General features: G+C 45.8%; 1 long non-coding RNA gene across 1 annotated transcript; it reads left to right on the forward strand.

The window, feature by feature from the left end:
- The first annotated feature begins 7654 nt into the window (after positions 1–7654).
- LOC310678500 lies at positions 7655–12033 on the forward strand. Its single transcript, XR_014511782.1, has 2 exons — positions 7655–8074; positions 11673–12033. It is a non-coding gene; the product is annotated as an uncharacterized lncRNA (long non-coding RNA).
- The last annotated feature ends 6204 nt before the right edge of the window (positions 12034–18237 follow it).

The raw sequence follows: 18237 nt of genomic DNA on the forward strand, positions 1-18237 counted from the left end.
TTTAGAAGACATCTGAAGGCAGCCCTGTTTAGGGAAGCTTTTAATGTTTGATGCATTATTGTATTTTAATATTTTGTTGGAAGCCGCCCAGATTGGCTGGGGAACAAATAAATTATTATTATTATTATTATTATTATTATTATTATTATTATTATTATTATTATTTCATCCAGAACACCTGGAGGGTGCCTGTTTGGGCTAGGCTGTGCCACAGCTATCGTTCTTCAGGAGCAACACCTTAATGTACATGGCAGGACAGTTTCAAACAAAGATGCGCTCTCCCAAACACGTTCACAGTCCTATCTCAGCAATGTCTATGCTGGCTTGGTCATGACCACAGAATGGAAGATACTCTGGGGGGAACTGGCTTCAGGCACAAGGCCCGTTGGCAGACCAACTCCGTGTTGCAAACATGTCTGCAAACGTGGCCTCAATCTTTTGCAACATCAGCCTTGCCATGTGGGAACCCCTTGCAGATGACTGCAGCATCTGGAGACAAAAAGTCAGGTCGTGCAGCCATATCTGTGACCAGAGGAGGAATGACCGCTGGGAGGAAGCGCAGAAAGAAGAAATGGCCTGGTGCAGCACAACCGACCGCCTTCGTTTGCCCCGGTTGCAACAAAACATGTCTCTCCTGTATCGGTCTCTGCAGCCACATAGGCCCCTCCAAGGTTGACTTCACACCCAAAGGCACCAGAGGCAAATTTAAGGTTTGGTTACACTGGGCACAGAGCTGCAACTGTGATATAGAGCGAAAGGCAAGAGGTAGGGATGCTGAATTTAAGGCACTGCACAGGCGGCTGCTGAAATCTGAAACCTCAAGGTCCTCTGCTGAAGGCACAGTCTTCCATTGTCTCCCGACAGATGGATGCCAGTAGCAGCTCACTTAGGACAGCTTTAAAGGGAGATTAGATGTGTTTGTGGAAGATAAGGCTATCAGTTGCTACCAGTCATGGCGGCTGGGCACTGGCTCCAGGGTCCGAGGCAGTTAAGGCTCTGATTTCGAACTGCCAGAGATCCCAAGCAAAAAAATAAGAACCTAGGAAGGAACAAGGGGAGCTGTATTATACAGGGTCAGAATTTGCCCCATCTTGATCCGTGTTGCCTGAATGAGTTTCAGTGGACGCTTGGGTTGCGAACTTGATCCATGCAGGAGGCATGTTCGTAACCCGCAGCGCCGCGTATGCGCATGCGCGGGTTGTGATTCGGTGCTTCTGCACATGCGCAAAGCGCAATTTAGCGCTTCTGCGCATGTGCAAGCGACGAAACCCGGAAGTAAACTCCGCGGTGACCCAGAATTAACGGAGTGTGTTACTTCCGGGTTTTGCTGCATGCCGCGGAGTGCAACTCGAAAATATTCATCCCGAAGCTACTTCAACCCGAGGTATGACTGTACTGGAACAGCTTACTTCCAGGTTTTGTCGCTTGCACATGCATGGAAGCGCTAAATTGCGCTTTGCGCATGTGCAGAAGTGCCGAAGCGCAACCCATGCGTGCGCATATGTGGCGCTGCGGGTTGCGGACGCTGCGGGTTACGAACGTGCCTCCTGCCTGGATCACGTTCGCAATCTGAGCGCCCACTGTACTCATTCAGGCAACACGGATCAATAATAATAATAATAATAATAATAATAATAATAATAATAATAATTTATTATTTGTACCCTGCCCATCTGGCTGGGTTTCCCCAGCCACTCTGGGCGGCTTCCAACAAAGATGAAAAATACACTAAAATGTCACATGTTAAAAACTTCCCTGAACAGGGCTGCCTTCAGATGTCTTCTGAATGTCAGGTAGTTGTTTATCTCGTTGACATCTGATGGGAGGGTGTTCCACAGGGCGGGTGCCACTACCGAAAAGGCCCTCTGCCTGGTTCCCTGTAACTTGGCCTCTCGCAGTGAGGGAACCGCCAGAAGGCCCTCGGAGCTGGACCTCAGTGTCCGGGCAGAACGATGGAGGTGGAGACGCTCCTTCAGATATACTGGACCGAGGCCGTTTAGGGCTTTAAAGGTCAGCACCAACACTTTGAATTGTGCTCGGAAACGTACTGGGAGCCAATGTAGGTCTTTCAAGACCAGTGTTATATGGTCTCGGCGGCCGCTCCCAGTCACCAGTCTAGCTGCCGCATTCTGGATTAGTTGAAGTTTCCGGGTCACCTTCAAAGGTAGTCCCACGTAGAGCGCATTGCAGTAGTCCAAGCGGGAGATAACCAGGGCATGCACCACTCTGGCCAGACAGTCTGCAGGCAGATAGGGTCTCAGCCCTATCAAGACCCGGAAGTAACAGAGCACATTACTTCCGGGTTTCTCCGCTCGCGCATGCGCAGACGCGTCATGCACATGCGCAGAAGTGGCGAAATACGACCCACGCACGCACGTTACGTTTACTTCAGGATGCGAACGGGGCTCCGGAACGGATCCCATTCGTATCCAGAGGTACCACTGTACTTCCAGGTTTGGGCATGTCTTTAACCCGAAAACGCGCAACCTGAAGCGTCTGTAACCCGAGGTATGACTGTGTATGCAGTTGGTAGCAGGACAGGGAAAGAACCCTTCGCTCACACTTTGTTGTGCGGCTGCCAGCCAAAGTAGACAGTATTGGTCCACATAGGCCAATGACCTGTCTTTATACAATGCTCATTCTTGCAATCTTAGATTTAGTTCTTCAACCAGTTTGTGGATTTTTTTATTTATTTCTTTAATCCTCATGAAAATTCATTGGCGTTTTATTGCGATCATACACATTTTTGCAAAGCAGTTTTTCCCTAGTGCGGTGCATTCTTGTATATTCTTTCCACTATTGTGTGTATTTCTAAGCAGACAGTTAGGCTAGGGTGTGTGTTTTTGTGAACGTGAATCGGCCAGGGAACTGGACGCATTTTGAAGATCTTTTACTTCGCTTTTGCCAGTTAGGTTTTCTGAGTTAGTCCTGTCTATTTCTTTCTGATATTGCATATACAGGCATCCCCCTCATTTATGCGCGTTCAAGTCATGTGAGACTGCACATATGTGCGGCACAGAAACCTGGAAATGGGGGGGGGGGGAGACCTGAAGATGCTCAGCAAAGCCCTGCTGCACCTCCTACTCGCAAGGAGACCTTTCCCAGAGCCTGGAGAGGCCACTTCAGGATCTAGGGAAGGTCTCCTCGTGAGCTGGAGGAGCAATGGGGTGTGGGCTCCCCACTCGGAATCATTCCACTTATGCACCAGGGGACCTGAATGTAACTCCAGCATAAGCAGGGAGTCACCTGTAGTCATTTTAAAATACAGAGAATAAAACAAAACCAAACACAGAGAAAGACATGGCAAACTGCAACCTTACAATTTCACAGGTAGAAGAGTCCTGCCTATTTAATTCAGTTCTAGGAGTACTTACAAATACTAATTTGAAAGAATTCCACCCCCAAAATCAATGGTCCTTTACACCTCATATATTAAGAATTTGAATTTATTTTGTTGGAGATGCAGAAAACCGAAAGCAGATTATATTCACAGTTTCTGGAAATGTGTGAAATTAGAAATAAAATAAAATGGAGGGAGACTTTTAAAAATAGTGTAGGATATCTAGGATATGACATACCAGGAAATCCTAACTATACTCCATTGCCTATTAAAAACAAAAGTGAGAGAAACAGAAACTTGTGATTACTTTATTAGCAAGAGTTTTGTGCAATTATGGAAAATAAAAAGTCCTCTCTGGTTGAAAGAAAGGGTACAGAAGATCTGGGAAACCGCTTTGATATCTAAATTAGCCTATCAAAGAAAGTCAACAATGAGCCAACGAGAGCAAAATGGGTAAAAAGGTAAAGGTAAAGGTACCCCTGCCCGTACGGGCCAGTCTTGACAGACTCTAGGGTTGTACGCTCATCTCACTCTAGAGGCCGGGAGCCAGCGCTGTCCGCAGACACTTCCAGGTCACGTGGCCAGCGTGACAAAGCCGCATCTGGCGAGCCAGAGCCGCACACGGAAACGCCGTTTACCTTCCCGCTGGTAAGCAGTCCCTATTTATCTACTTGCACCCGAAGGTGCTTTTGAACTGCTAGGTTGGCAGGCGCTGGGACCGAACGACGGGAGCACACCCCGCCGCAGGGATTCGAACCGCCGACCTTTTGATCGGCAAGCCCTAGGCGCTGAGGCTTTTACCCACAGCGCCACCCGCTGGGTACATTGTATTAATTTGGGTACATTGTATTAAAATTGGTACATTGTATTAATTTTAGTAACATTTCACCATACAATTCATTCCCTTTAATATACAGTAATTCTTTTTTCTTCGTTAGTAGTCATATTATTGATTATTAAAATTCAGATTCCTAATTATTTATTTTCACATTTTCTAAATCAAATCAAATGCCAAGTTAAGCATCCAAAATGCTAGTATGAAACATTTAAACTATCTGAAAAGGCATATGCGGAAACCAGGAGCAGTTTCTGAGTGACAAAACAAAGAAATAAAAATTGTATATCTGGGGAAAGGTAGATTTTCCTTTAAAAGTGACCTGATTCAAATTCCTCGCCCGTCCCTGGCCATTAAAAACTTCATGTGCTGCTTATGAACATCACATTGCTGCATAAGGCACAAGAGCAGGCCAGGTCCCATCTCCCCCATCAGTTGGCAACATACCAGCCACCCTGGGAAGCCATGGGTGCCAATTTTTTTTACTGGCAGGGCTCCTGTGATTTTAACAGCCGCATGGCTGGCAGGAATCCAGTGAGGGAGGCTTTCTGCATAATTGCATGCGTCTGCCAGAAAGAGAGAGAGAGAAAACACACCTTCTGAATTTATACAGGCCAGATACTGCCAGAATTAAAAAGTTTCCCATCCTTCTGTAATTGTAGTCTGTAGTCCTGTTCTTTCTTCACCTTGAGTCAGTGAGGACAGTACAGGACTGGTTGGGCTTGGGGTTATTTAAAAAAATAAATAAACCCTGATGTGTGTTGCTTAATAACATAGATTGTGTGTCTTTTCTGGTTAGAGTTGGTTAGAGCGTGGTGCTCATAATGCCAAGGTCGAAGGTTTGAGCCCAGTATGGCACAACTGCATATTCCTGCACTGGAATTCTATGATTTCTATGATCATGGGAAGAACTTATCTTATACCAAGTCAACCCAGTTTAGTATTGGCCATAAACTCAGGGCCATCACCTCTCTAGAGCTTCAGATAGAAGTCTCCCCTGGTCGAACCCAGTTGCTCCACTGTGGAATTACAGCGCTTAAAGTATTGTGCATGTGTCAGTGATTAAAGATTTGTCCAAGCCGTAAAAAGGTAAAAGCATATTGGGAAATGATATATAATGAATTGAAGAAAATGTTGAAAATAACTTTTGTAAAAAAAAACCAGAAGCCTTTTTATTAGGTATTTTAAGCCAAGAGATACCAAAAGAAAAGAGGACTATTTCCATGTATGCCACTACAGCAGCGAGAACGTTGATTGCACAAAATTGGAAGACTGGAGAAATACCAACTAAAGAACAATGGCAAGAGAAGATGATGAACTATGCAGAATTGGCAAAAATGACAGACAGATTAAGAGAAAAAGACAACAGTGACTTTGAAAAAGATTGGGAACCATTTATGTTTTACTTGCAGAAACAAAGAAAGTCTATAGACTCGATGGCAGGATTTAAATAAACATTCAAATGGTTAGTATTAGAAAATGTGTAGAAGATAGAGAAATAATATAGTGTATTCACTGTTATTTTTATGTTTTTAGGTTTGATGTTATTGTATAAATATGTTATTAGTAACTTTTCATTTTAGAAGGCAGCAAAATGGGTGAAAGGAGAAACAAACCGGAAGCGGAAGTTGGGGGAAGCCTAGGAGGGAGGAAGGAATGTATAGCAAATGTTAGCAATATGAGATGTGTGTAATGAATGAAAAAGAAAAATGAATAAAAAATGAATAAAAAAGATTTGTCCAAGCCTTCATAAATCCGGAATAATACAGTTGGATGGCGCCTTGTGTTAGGATATTTCCGTTCCACCTTAAAAGGGAGCAGGATGTTTGTGTCACAGCCTGCGTATTTCCTGTTTCACAGGATGTTTATGTTATGTCTTTGCTTTCGTTTCTCTCTCTCTGCCGGAAACTCTCAAGCAGGCAGTCATGGTTTTTCTTTGTTCTGACCAACGCTGAATAAACTTCTATATAATGCTCTCCTGACTGCATCTTTCGTGGTGCATATCTGCTGATAGAGCGTGCATCAGCTCTAGAATGTGGGAAGCTATTTCTAGAGCTCCTGTCGCTAATTGCTGATACTGCGTGTACGGGAGATCAATGGACGTCCGGAGACGACGTGGAGGTCAAGATGGACTATGTCTCCCTGGCAGTATCCCAACACCTTGTTCACCTCCTTCTGGCAATTCCTGCAGCCCAGCTAGTGCCAAACAGCTTGCTTTGCTTTGCTTTGGATCACATCAGCGAGGCCAAGAGGGGGGTCCTGTCCTCTGGGCAGCCCAGGACCTCCAGACACACTGCCCAGGCTTGCACCCCACAGAGGTCACTTCAGGGTTGCAAACACAGCCAAAACATTCCGGGAGGCAGCAGTTCCAAACCCTCCAAGTGTCCCTATTTTCCAGGGACAGTTCCAGGTTTCCAGAAGCCATCCCAGTTTCTGATTTGGTCCTGGAATGTCCCGCTTTCCCTTAGGAAACTCTACACTTCCAACTCTCCAACTCTCCAACTCCAACTTCCAACACTTCCCTTCCAACTCTACACTTCTATGATTCTATGATTCCCAACTTGTTTAGAGCAATAGAATAAAGGAATGATGGGGCTCACAAACCAGATTGTTCCTCTAGGCTGGCTCACATCCAACATAATTTTATTATCCTGAGAGATAGCTCAGTTGGTAGAGCATGAGACTGTTGGTCTCAGGGTTGTGAGTTCGAGCCCCATGTTGGGTAAAAGATTTCTGCATTGCAGGGAGTTGGACTAGATGGCCCTTGTGGTCCCTTCCAACTCTACACTTCTATGACCACCAAGCCAAGGAGATAAGGAACTACACAACCTTTAGGAGACATCTGAAGGCAGCCCTGTATAGGGAAGTGGTTTTTAAAAAAATGTTTAATGTTTTATTATGTTTTTATATATGTTGGAAGCCTCCCAGAGTGGCTGGGGAATAAATATTATTATTATTCTTATTAAATAAAAAGGTAAAGGACACCTGACGGTTAAGTCCAGTCGCAAACGACTCTGGGATTGCGCCGCTCATCTCGCTTTACTGGCCGAGGGAGCCAATGTTTGTCTGCAGACAGTTTTTCCAGGTCATGTAACCAGCATGACTAAGCCACTGGCAAAACCAACAGCACATGGAAACGGTGTTTACCTTCCCACCGGAGTGGTACCTGTTTATCTACTTGCACTTTGATGTGCTTTCGAACTGCTAGGTTGGCAGGAGCAGGGACCGAGCAACGGGAGCTCACCCCGTCGTGGGGATTCGAACCGCCGACCTTCCGACCGGCAAGGCCTAGTCCCTTTTTTAAAATAGGATGTCCCTATTTTCACTGGAGAAATGTTGGAGGGCATCGTGCCATGCTAGAAGGGGCACCTGCCTCATTTCTGTGTGTTCTGCTAAGCGCACGCAGGAGCGCAGCCAAGGGGTTGAGGAGTTGGCAACCCTGCGCCTCCTTAACTTGCATTCCAGTTTTGCCACTTTAGCAGCAGCGGGAAGAGGCCGTGCCGCCAAAGCCCTGTGCTGATTCCAGGAGTTTTGCAAAGCGCGAAAAAGGCATGTCTGTGCTCCTTCGGGGAAAAGGCAGCGTCCTGGCGACTCCCGCCCTGACGTAACTGATCATTTTAATTCCCACAAGCTGGATTTATTGAAGCGTTTTCGGTGACTCACAAGGATTGCTTTCAAAGGCTGAGCGGCGGCTGCACTCACTAGGACAAAAGGCAACAGCGGCTGGAGCAAGCAGCTCAGATGACTTGTATTCTCCCCTCCTAATGTGGTGTGGTTTGCACTGACAGCCTTCTTTCTGGTTATTCTTTTATAGTTCTGGGCCAAAGCACTTGGAATTAAGAGAAGCCTGGCGGAATTAAGGAATCCCTGCCTGCCCACAGACCCAGTGTGCAAGACGGGTAAGGTGATTTGTCGCTTTATTTTAAGCAGGCCACAATCTGCTGCTGTTAAGAGCATGCAAACTTTTAGAGCTGCACAGAATTCTTGGTCGCAGGTCGGCGCAAATGCCGGTGTTTCAGTTACACAGGATTCTTTGCAATGCCCCTCGGTCAGAAGCCCAGGGAAGGGGTGAGAAAATTCCCGGTCCTGGCTAGAATTTTGGTGCCAAGAGATCATGGAAAGTCTACTCAACCCTCTAAAAAAAACAAAAAAGGGGTAGGGGGCATAGTTGGTGCTGGAGCACATGCCGTTTATGCTGAATGCCCCAAATTTGACATCTGGCATTCCTATTAAAAAAAATATCAGGTAGCAGAATATTATTGGCCCAAAAATGGAAACAAGAAGAACTACCAACGATGGAAGAATGGAGAATGAAATTAATGGACAATGCAGAACTTGACAAATTAACAGGAAGGATCCGAAACCAGCGGGACCAGAAGTTCACCGAGGACTGGAGTAAATTTACAGATTATCTGAAAAGTATTTGCGATGATCAGACGACGTTTGTAGGTTTGCAAGAAGCTCTGTGAAGAATTAATAGTAGAAATATTGTAAAAAATGAAAATGGAGATAGGATATGTTATGAATATAAGGCAATATTAAATTAGGAAATGCGTAAGAAGTGAATAAGACGGATTATCAGAGGAGGTGAGGGAAGTCCAATAAGAATGTATTTGTGATAAATTGTGTGACGTGTTTTATAATTTTGTATTGTAAAATTAATAAAAAATATTTATTTTATATATATATATATATATATATATATATATATACATATACACATATTTGCTTTCGTAGATTTTCACGGGTACAGGAATGCAGGTTTTGGTGTCCTCGGGTGTCTTCCCGTGTAAAAGTTGGGGTGTCTAGGCGACGTTTCGACGAGGTCTCACTCGTCATCTTCAGGCTGGTGCTTTCGGCTTCTTGTTACTGGAACAGAGCAGGATCTCAGTGTTTGAGTTCCTATAAATACTGTTGAGGAGGTGTGGTGTATAGCCTCCAATGTTCTGGGCAGAGAGGAGGTTCCCAGGCTAGTGTGCCTTTTCTTCTTTTGTTCCTTAATTACTTGAGGGATATCTTGAGTGATTTCTTGAGTGATTTCCTGAATCCCACTTAGGTGGGTCATTAGGTGTGGATTAGTTGCTAAAGCCTTCGTGTCTTGAACTCTTGAACTTTGTGAAGAGTTTTTCTGAGAAGATGGCTGTACTGCACTTGGTTGTGCTCTGGCTTGGCTTCGTGTATAGGGGCGAGCTGTGGTTTTGTGGCCTGTGCCAGCCAGATCTGTGTAGGGATTGCAGGGGGGTGCAGCATCCGGATGTGCCACCCTGGTTTGGCTACTGGATGGTGTCTGTAATTTATTTGTGGAGAGGGTCTGGGTTTGGGTCTGGTGTGGTTGATTGGTGATGGCGTTCTGTGTGCCTCTGGATCTGGTGTCAGATTTTGTGGGGAGGGCTAATTTCCAGATGTCTGGCAAGCGGGATGTGTCGTCACGTCTGCCCAGCCACGTACATTGGACAAACAAACAGACGAATAAATGCACGGATCGCAGAACACAAGAATGCCGTCAAAAAAGAAGAAAAAACTTCCTCTCTTTTCCAACACATGAAAGAAACAGGACACGAAATTAATTTTGCAGATTCCAAATTGCTCTTTAACATGGAACATCACCACAAGAGAATAATCATGGAAGCCATCGAGATAGAGAAACACCCTCACAACATGAACAAGCGTGACGACACATCCCGCTTGCCAGACATCTGGAAATTAGCCCTCCCCACAAAATCTGACACCAGATCCAGAGGCACACAGAACGCCATCACCAATCAACCACACCAGACCCAAACCCAGACCCTCTCCACAAATAAATTACAGACACCATCCAGTAGCCAAACCAGGGTGGCACATCCGGATGCTGCACCCCCCTGCAATCCCTACACAGATCTGGCTGGCACAGGCCACAAAACCACAGCTCGCCCCTATACACGAAGCCAAGCCAGAGCACAACCAAGTGCAGTACAGCCATCTTCTCAGAAAAACTCTTCACAAAGTTCAAGAGTTCAAGACACGAAGGCTTTAGCAACTAATCCACACCTAATGACCCACCTAAGTGGGATTCAGGAAATCACTCAAGAAATCACTCAAGATATCCCTCAAGTAATTAAGGAACAAAAGAAGAAAAGGCACACTAGCCTGGGAACCTCCTCTCTGCCCAGAACATTGGAGGCTATACACCACACCTCCTCAACAGTATTTATAGGAACTCAAACACTGAGATCCTGCTCTGTTCCAGTAACAAGAAGCCGAAAGCACCAGCCTGAAGATGACGAGTGAGACCTCGTCGAAACGTCGCCTAGACACCCCAACTTTTACACGGGAAGACACCCGAGGACACCAAAACCTGCATATACACATATATATATATCAGGTAGCATCAGGTGATGTGAAAGACACTGGCAGTAGTGGGCAATTGTCTGGCCAGGTATAATACCTGGCCTTCTCGGTAGTGGCACCCGCCCTGTGGAACGCCCTCCCATCAGATGTCAAAGCGATAAACAACTACCTGACATTCAGAAGACATCTGAAGGCAGCCCTGTTCAGGGAAGTTTCTAATATGTGACATTTTAGTGTATTTTTCATCTTTGTTGGAAGCCGCCCAGAGTGGCTGGGGAAACCCAGCCAGATGGGCGGGGTACAAATAATAAATTATTATTATTATTATTATTATTATTATTATTATTATTATTATATAATACGGCAGCTTCCTCTGTTCCTAAAGTTTATACCTAATGAAAATTAAAAGTTAAAAACTCCTGGGCTTGAGCTGACATGTGTAAGGCATGAGAAACTGATAGAACAAACACCCCCATGTTTGTGGATTTGTGTGTGTGTGTTTGTATCAAAGTGGCAAACCACAGACCTGCCACTTGCCGCTGCCTCCCTGTGACTGTGTTGTCTGATGGCGAAGCTGCCGCAGGGGCAACAACTGCCTGCTTTGTATAGGAAATTATTATATTCCTCTTGTGCCTGACACTACCGTCCCCCCCCCCCCCCCGGCACGCTCAGCACAAACACCCTTCACTTTCAGAACTTTGCAGGAAGCAAAGATAAGTGCTCCTTAGGCGAAGGGACGTGGGTGGCGCTGTGGGTTAAACCACAGAGCCTAGGACTTGCCGATCAGAAGGTTGGCGGTTCGAATCCCCATGATGGGGTGAGCTTCCGTTGCTCAGTCCCTGCTCCTGCCAACCTAGCAGTTTGAAAGCACGTCAAAGTGCAAGTAGATAAATAGGTACCACTCCAGCGGGAAGGTAAACGGCGTTTCCATGCACTGCTCTGGTTTCGCCAGAAGCGGCTTAGTCACACTGGCCACATGACTCGGAAGCTGTACGCCGGCTCCCTCGGCCAGTAAAGGCTCTCGACATTTCCGAATTAAAAAATAATAGTGGTAAGTTCATAGGTTGTCGTACTCCTTTAAAAAAAAAATTAAATGAATTGCTTTGGGCGTTTTATGGGCCACCCAATCAGCACTATGCATAGCTTGGCTTTCCCTCAAATTTGCAGGACCACCAGCGGCATTGCTTTTCCTGTTTCCCAGAGTTCGGCCCGGGAAAGTTTTCCTTGAATCGAATGCAGTTAGGGATGAACTAATCCGTCGTTTTTGGTTCCTCTCGTTTTTCCAGTCCGACTCCGATTGCTGCACCGAGTGAATCAAACTCAAGAAAACATACAAAATAGAGCAAGTGGAACAAGTGACTGACTTCTCTTTTGTTTGACTTGAAGAAAGCTTTGGAGTTCAACAGAGCTCTTTCTCAGCAAGGGTTTTTGGGAAGGGGGCAGGTTCGATTCAATTCACATTTAAAGGCGAACTTACCTCATCTGCATTTTCTGAATCTGCTAACCGAAATACAGCCGTTCTTCGAAATACACATGTCTCTGATTTTTTGCAGTGCAGTTCTTCAGCTGACTAATATGTACAAAAAGGGTAAATTGTGCATACACACCCACACCCACAATTCACCTGTTAAGATGTGGGTGAACATATCAGACGACACAGCGATTCTTCAGGCAGCTCTTGTTTATTCACAGGCCAGAACAGAACTGGGCTGAAGGGTTCAGCCAACCTGTTTATATAGAGCTCAACTACAAAGTAACAGTAACAACTTTCTGTAACTATCCAATCACTGAACATCACTTTCAATTCCTTATTTGCATATGCGGACCTGAGTGAAAACTATCTACAGTATCCCCCTGCTGGCCCAGGGTGAGAACTTCAGTACACCCATTAGTGAAACGAATATACAGCGGTACCTCGGGTTAAGTACTTAATTCGTTCCATAGGTCTGTTCTTAACCTGAAACTGTTCTTAACCTGAAGCACCACTTTAGCTAATGGGGCCTCCTGCTGCTGCCACCACACCACCACCGCACAATTTCTGTTCTCATCCTGAAGCAAAGTTCTTAACCTGAGGTAATATTTCTGGGTTAGCGGAGTCTGTAACCTGAAGCGTATGTAACCCGAGGTACCACTGTACTTGTATGTTTTGGCTCTCTTAACAAACTACAGTTCCCCAACCTGGTGCCCTCTAGAATAACAGAATTTCAGAGTTGGAAGGGACCCCTGAGGATCATCTAGTCCAACCCCCTACAATGCAGCTGTCCCATACAGGGATCAAAGCTGAAACCCTGGCATTATCGGCACCACCCTCTAGACAACTGAGCTATCCAGAAAGTTTTGGATCACAACTCCCATCAGCCATGCTAGCTGGCGCTCATGGGAGTCGTAGTCCCAAGAACCTGGAGGGCACCCTGTTGGGAGAAGCTGGTGCTGGGTAGCTCTCCCAACAACTGTTCAGGCCTCTGTGATGAAATAGTCTCTGCCCTTAGGGGCATCGTCAAGTGAAGTCACCCGTAGGAGAGCTGTCAATCCCGCAAAGTGGCTGTTGAAATTTGTTTTATTATTCCAGCTACCTCTCCAAGGAGTCAAGGCCTCTGTCGCTGCTAATTTACTTCGCAGGTAGAGTTTTGGATCAAATCCATCTGCATTTCAGCAAAACATATTGTTCTCTGATTAGGAAACACTAACAGATGCCTTCCTCTGTGTCATCACTTACTGTGTGGCCTAGCACACAGAGAAATTGACTTGGGACCTGGAAAAAGCATGAGTTGAAATCCCAACTCTTCCACGGACCTCTTGTGTGACCTTGGGCAAGTTGCTTTTCCCCGGCCTCAGCTACTCATCTGTAAAATGGGAATAGCCGAAGCCTGCAGGGCTTATAGCGAGAACCGAATGCAATGAAGAAGGCATATTGCCTGTCCCCTTCATATACCTCTTCCTGGTCTCCAGCGGAGGTCACACCTTGTCTAGGTAGAAGGTGAATGCCAGCATCCCAAAGGAAGATTGGAGTAGAAATAAAAGGGAGCGCTCGTGTGATGGGCCAGAGAGTGGATTAACTAGGCATGTCGGCACTCCTGAGAAATAACCGGATGCAATCTGAAAATAATGAGAGTGTAACAGGGAGAGAATCGGGCTTCATTTTGAACCCAAACACCACAAAGCCACCTCACAACCTCACAGAGCCAGCGTGGTGTAGTGGTTAAGAGCGGTAGTCTCGTAATCTGGTGAACGGGGTTCGCTTCCCCGCTCCTCCACCTGCAGCTGCTGGGTGACCTTGGGCCAGTCACACTTCTCTGAAGTCTCTCAGCCCCACTCACCTCACAGAGTGTTTGTTGTGGAGGAGGAAGGGAAAGGAGATTGTTAGCCGCTTTGAGACTCCTTAGGGCAGTGATAAAGCGGGATATCAAATCCAAACTCTTCTTCTTCTTCTTCACAAAGCAAGGCACCATCACCCAGCCCAAGCCACCTCACTCGAGTTATTGTGGGAACAAAATGGGATAAAAACCCACGAACCACCCTAGAGAAAAAGTGAAACGGATGATAAACGAATCCTACGCAGCATTGCTCTGGGGCGATGAGCATCGGTTCTTGTTTTTATGATGCATTTTGGGTTTCTATCCTGTATTTTTATGTCATGAGCCTCCCTGACATCTACGGATGAAGGGCGGTATACAAATTTCATTCATAAAAAAAAAAATATTATTGTGCAATATGTAAAAACACGCAAACTGACAAAAGATCCCTGCAGAAGAGGTGGGGCACTCCAGACCCCTTGTTTTTCAAATATTTAAACCACTTCTGTACCCTAACCACTCATCAAAGATACCAGGAAGGTCCACAAGCAGATTCCCAGTAGAAGCCATAAATTAAAATGCAATACAGTAGGATACTTAAGACGGGTTGTTACCAAAACAAACAAAACAAAACCCCGTGGTATTAGCAGCCTACAAAAGCCTGAGTAAACAGATGAGTCTTAAAATAAGCATTTAAAAACACATCAAAGTTGGCGCTCGCCTCACTTCAGCAGGGAGGAGATTCCACCGCAATCCAACAGGCCATTTCCTAGGTTGACACAACATTAATCTCAGCAGGCTGCAGCACAGCTGGGAGAGTCCCACCCTAAGATATCAGCATATGGACTGGTCTATATAGGAGAAAGCGCTTCTAAGCAGATGACCTGGTCCTAAGTTGTTGAACTCTATCCATACCTTTGGGACGCAGGTGGCGCTGTGGGTTAAACTACAGAGCCTAGGACTTGCCGATCAGAAGGTTGGCGGTTTGAATCCCCGCGACGGGGTGAGCTCCCGTTGTTCGGTCCCTGCTCCTGCCAACCTAGCAGTTCAAAAGCACGTCAAAGTGCAAGTAGATAAATAGGTACGGCTCCAGCAGGAAGGTAAATGGTGTTTCCGTGCGCTGCTCTGGTTTGCCAGAAGCGGCTTAGTCCTGCTGGCAACATGACCCGGAAGCTGTACACCGGTTCCCTCGGCCAATAAAGCGAGATGAGCACCGGGACCCCAGAGTCGGTCATGACTGGACCTAATGGTCAGGGGTCCCTTTACCTTTAGTCCATACCCTGCCAGCATCATTTATTTCCTACATAATAGAAGTTGTTGTTCGCATCTGTCTGTCTCGAGAGACAATGGAGTGTGCCTCCAAGGGTGAGGTCAAACTGCTGCCTCAGTGGCACTGAAGTGAGCTCCCTGGGGCGCAAGCCTGGGCCGTGTGTCTGGAGATCCTGGGCTGCCCAGATGACAAGACCCCCCTCTCGGCCTCCCTGAGGGGGTCCAAAGGAAAGCAGAGCAAGACATTTAGCACCCGCTTGGCTGCACGTGTTGCCAGAAGGAGGCGTACAAGGCGCCATCCAACTGCCTTAGGGACTCCGCTCTAGATTTGTGTAGGGTTTGCTTCTTAGCCTTGGAGTTGTCAGCCGGCACACCCGGGGGGAGCACAGATTCTCCTCCCCTGCTGAAGAGTATCCTGGGATATGGTCTTAAATACATTCTCCATGGGTGTTGGGCCTACGTGTCACCCCACATGAACCCACAACGCACCAAATAATGAACCCAATGAAAAGCACACTGTCTTCTCCACAGGGAGCCCCTGAGTTCCTATGAAAACAGGCAATTTTAGAACCACAGGTCCACACATCTCATCTTTGTGGCATTGGGGAGGATGGCAATTACTTGAACAATCAGAAACCTTCTTATGATGATTGCTCTCTCATTCATATATATATATATATATATATATACCGTATTTTTTGCTCTAAAAGACGCACCAGACCACAAGATGCACCTAGTTTTTGGAGGAGGAAAACAAGAAAAAAAATATTCTGAATCTCAGAAGCCAGAACAGCAAGAGGCATCGATGCGCAGTGAAAGCAGCAATCCCTCTTGCTGTTCTGGCTTCTGGGATAGCTGCGCAGCCTGCATTCGCTCCATAAGATGCACACACATTTCCCCTTACTTTTTAGGAGGGAAAAAGTGAGTCTTATAGAGCAAAAAATATGGTATATATATATATATATATATATGCAAATATCTACAATGAAGAAATTTATAAAAGAACCTGGAGAGGTTTGTGCGCTGTTGCAAAAGAGCCTGTTACACAAACAGAACTTTGTACGTTTTCACTTGAACATTAGGGTGCGAATTAGATTGAGGAATCCTTATGCACACCAGGAATACCTGCATTTCAGAGGATAGGAGAATTCATTTGTTTCTCCCGCGCAGCCTAAATGCATCTTAATGCACTCCTCAACCCTCCTCAATGCTTCACAATGAGATTGATTGAGAGAGCGGGGGCTCTTTCCACACTTACAAACGGGTTTAAAAGGAAAGCAATTCCTCACGTATTTTAGCAGTTTCTGGGAACACATCAGGTTTGTGAATCGAGAGTGAAAAAGCAAAGCCGGACCACGAGGAAGACCAGTAACTTTGCTTCGGAAGCATGCAAGGGAAGGGATTCATCACGGCCGAAACCACAAGAGTTTAGGCGAACACAAATGGGAAGTTAAGGATTAACTCGACATCCAGACTGCATGTTTCCCTGCAATCTGCTGCAGAAAACGGTGCAAAAAAAGGTGCCCGAGTCTGGACCATGCTCTGTGACCCGTTGCTTCTTAGTGCTCAGACCCAGGCTTTCTCATGGGAAAGTCTATGAAACCTAATGAAAGGGGTAACTACCTTCCTGCAAGAACAGGAGTTTTGAGGAGGTGACAGGATGCAAAGCTGAACAGGACTCCTTTGTGCCACTCCATATGTGTGCAAGAGAGAGAATCTGAGTCTATGCAGCTTTTCCCCCACCAACATTTGGGAGAAGCACCTGCCAAAACCCCCCCTTCTGCACAACTGTGCAAGAGGAAGGAGCCGTGGGCTGTTTCTTGGAATCCTCTCCTTCCCCTCCTTTTATCTCCTCTTTTAAGAAATTTGTTTTCACTGTTTAACCTGTTCGCCAGATGCATTTATTTACTCTTTAGTGAAAGCAAAACCGTGCTATTTCATACTGGGCATTTTACAATCCGAACTTGAGGCTCCATCCTGCTACACTCTCCCCCAACTCCCACTGCAACAGATTTATTGGAGTGTGCAGGCCCTGAGGGTGTGTGCAGGGCTGCCAACTTTTTGATAGCTGTGCCTTTTAACAGCCCCTTGTTCTGCAGATATTAGCAGGTGAAGCTTCTTGCAGCATGGAAATAAACGAGCCTCATATGCTCTATGCACCGAGTAAAAACATTCCTTTTCGCCAGGCCTTTGGCTAATTAAACTATCTATGGCCTTTTAAACTGTGTGTGCAGAGGGGGGGGGGCTATTGTTTTTCTTCGTTACTACGGTACGTAGTTTTGTGCTTATATATATATAACTTTTTATTCAAAATTAAAACAAAACATATTATCCAGAAACATATCATCCTTATTCCCCCCCCCCATTTTTCCTCCCTCCCCCCAAAGAACCCACCCATCCCCACCCCACCCCGACTTCAAAGGCCTGGAAACGATGCCTTATGAGGAACAGCTAAGGGAGCTGGGCATGTTTAGCCTGGAGAAGAGGAGGTTAAGGGGTGATATGATAGCCATGTTCAAATATATAAAAGGATGTCACATAGAGGAGGGAGAAAGGTTGTTTTCTGCTGCTCCAGAGAAGCGGACACGGAGCAATGGATCCAAACGACAAGAAAGAAGATTCCACCTAAACATTAGGAAGAACTTCCTGACAGTAAGAGCTGTTCGACAGTGGAATTTGCTGCCAAGGAGTGTGGTGGAGTCTCCTTCTTTGGAGGTCTTTAAGCAGAGGCTTGACAACCATATGTCAGGAGTGCTCTGATGGTGTTTCCTGCTTGGCAGGGGGTTGGACTCGATGGCCCTTGTGGTCTCTTCCAACTCTATGATTCTATGATTCTATGATTCCCCCAGTTCCAGTCTTTGATTTCTCTAGAAATGCTGTTTTCTGCATGTTACACAGTTGTATAGATCCTCAAACTATTTAGCTGATTATTATCAATAAAAAGATTGTGAATGTTTATTCAAGTTTTGTGCTTTTATACTGTACCCTGCCCTGTGATCCTTACACAAAGGGCGGTAAAGAAATTTAATAAATAACGATGATGATGATAATTGCTGCGAATCCCAAACAGCAATAAAAGCCATCTGAAAAGTTGGAAACCCTATATGCATTTAATTGCATGAAAACCACAATGACTTTATCTTTCAGGGCCACAATTCAGGGACAGGGAA

This window comes from Podarcis tiliguerta (assembly GCF_965153285.1).
Source record: "Podarcis tiliguerta genome assembly, chromosome: 5".
In the NCBI taxonomy this organism is placed as follows: Eukaryota; Metazoa; Chordata; class Lepidosauria; order Squamata; family Lacertidae; genus Podarcis; species Podarcis tiliguerta.